This window comes from Crocuta crocuta, unplaced genomic scaffold, assembly GCF_008692635.1.
Source record: "Crocuta crocuta isolate KB4526 unplaced genomic scaffold, BGI_CrCroc_1.0 scaffold193, whole genome shotgun sequence".
NCBI lineage: Eukaryota > Metazoa > Chordata > Mammalia > Carnivora > Hyaenidae > Crocuta > Crocuta crocuta.
The window spans coordinates 6,292,179-6,294,773 of NW_027529624.1; positions in this window are offsets into that span (position 1 = coordinate 6,292,179).

A 2,595-nucleotide genomic window follows, 5' to 3' on the forward strand; every position below is an offset into this window, starting at 1 on the left:
ATTACCGGGTGGTGCTGAACTGGACAGCTCCCTGCGCCTCCCGCTCCGCGCGCGCCCCGGCTCGCTGGGCGGCCCGCCAGGAGGGGGGCGCGGGCCGGAGTCCTCCCTCCCTCCGGGGGCGGCAGGGCCGGGGCAGAGCCGGGGCTGCCTTTCCTCTTTTTACCCCTCTCCCCAGTCCTAAAATGAGCGCTCTTCTGGGCTCCCGGAGCTCGGAGGAAGGCGTAGCTAGAGATAGCTTGCTCCCTCTCCCTCTCCCTCTCTCCCTCTCTCTCTCTCTCTCTCTCTCCCCTGCCCTCCCCCCTTAGTGTTTCTTCCAGCTCAGCCTCCTTCTCATTCCATCTCTACGTGCCCAGAGCTTCAAATACAACCCTCCCATCACAATCAGATGGGCACAAAACTTCAACCAGCCGTTTCTCTGCCTGGAAGCGGTGAAAATATAGCCTGGATGGGTAATTACAAACACGGTCTATATGTGTTTTGTAGATCGTCGTTTTCACTTTGCTGTTTGGGGGAATGTGTTTTGTTTTGTGTTATTGGCACGGTCGGTAGCCGCGTCTCCTTTTAGCCGGTCCTCTCTCCGTCTCTTTGTCTCTCTTTCCGGCTAACGGGGTGTGCAGTGCACTGTGTGTGTGTCTCTCTCTCTGTAGTTTTCCGTGAAATTCCGAATCTGCTCCCACGAGCAGACATTTTGGAAAGATTATTCATGGAAAAGGGTGCGAAAGGGTGCCTGGTAGCCGGAGCTGGGGCAATGATTTTCATCTCAAGGATAAACATGTTTGCGGGGGAAGTGGGTGAAATGTGAATCCTTCTAAGTTTCCTGTCATTCATAAACTGTGTTGGAAGAGATAAAAATCTCCCTGCCGTGAACACTGAAACACATCACAGCCCTCCCGTCTTCCTCAGCAGAATCCTTTTGCTGGGTTAATTACAGTGTTAACTCTTATTCCTATATGTGCAACTTTTCCTTAATGTGACTCCTGGAGAAAGAAGCCCATCAGATTCCTGCTGCTATTGATTACGTTTTTCTCTGATCAGTTTCGTAGTTAAGTGAGAGCGCATGAGGCATGATGTAAGTGCCCTGTGTTTTCATTTTGGGGGGGAGGGCCCCAGAGAGAGGTGTGGGTCTGGTGCGCCAGTTGGGGGTTAGAGATGTCTTAATTTCATAACTCAGTTATTCCATACTTTCTTCTCTTTCCCTCCATTTTTGTCTTGAGATCATTTGTTTGACAATATCTCAGTGATTCGGTGATTACCAAAGAGGATATGATAGATGACTGGATTAAAAACAGATTTTTTTTTTTTTTTTTTTTTTTTGGTGTTGGTTACCTTCCTTCCCTTAGCTGAGAGTTGGTCTGCCGGGTAATCTGTGCGTACTGTTTGGCGTAGAAAAACTACCTGTTTCTCCACCCTGCATAAAACTCCCTTTTCTCACTCTCTGCTCCTTTCTCAGAAGAGAAGGACTCCTATGAGGGGTGATTGCTGTGCTCCTGGCATCTGGTAGAGAGTCCTGGTGTCCAGAGAACAGACCCACAATTGCAGCAACTTCTGCTAAGGTACCTGGAGGGCATAGCAAGACATTTGCAGACTGAAGTTTTCTCCAGTCTGTGTCTCTCCCTGTGAGGACGGGGATGGGAATTGGGTTGTGAGATGGGGATCCTGATCCACTGAGCAGAGAGCTTAACAAATTCAGCCAGGGGTTCAAGTGCGTGATTCTCTTGGCTCTAGTCCATAAGGAAAAAGTGAAGGGCAGACAGGAAGGCCTCTTAGATGGGTTAGGCCTTTTGGGGGGACTGGAGAGAGGCTTGTCTGAAGGCACACGACATGCTTGACCGAGCTTGCCCTCACTCCTGCTTGTCACCTGTGGTTGCCTCTGACCTGTCCAAGAAGCCCCTTCACACTAGAGGCAGAGCCCTCCTTCTTCCCTCTCCCATCACATTTCAGACCAACCCCTGGATCTTTTGCTTAAATGCAATCAGTAACAGAGGCTCAGAAACTTCTGTTTGTCCACAGAGGCTGCTAACATCTTAGCCACTGACCGTAGCTACAGATTTGCAGTGTTTGATTAATCTCCTGGCCAGATAATCGTTGAGAGAAGGAAAGAGGGGTTAGGGGAATGGAACAGCTTTAGGCTATCAGTGTGGAGGGAATAGACTTCTGGAGACACAGTTTGCCTCTGCTGCTTAACAAATGCACTCCAAACAAGTGGGCTTCCTAGAGCCTTGGTTTTACTGTACGTAAAACGAGCGCATTGGGACCTGCCCCTTCCTTTCTGAAGTTGTTCCTGGCTTCTCCCTGCTTTTCACCGCTGCCACCGCCACTGTGCTCGGGCTTCTACATCCCCTTTCTAGCACTTAATCTTGCCTGTGTCTTCGCCCTCGCTGACTTGTGAGCCCTTGAGGTCAATGCCTGTGTCTTGTCCATCATGATGACCTGGTTCCTAGTGTGCAGGACTTGATACATAGCCGGTGCTTGATAGCAGTGGCAGAGTGATTACAGTGAGGATTAAATGGTACGAGACAGGTGATGTGCCTGGCACATAGAAGGCACTTAGTAAATGTGACTTTCCTCCTTCTCCTTCCCGCTTTTATATCCAGT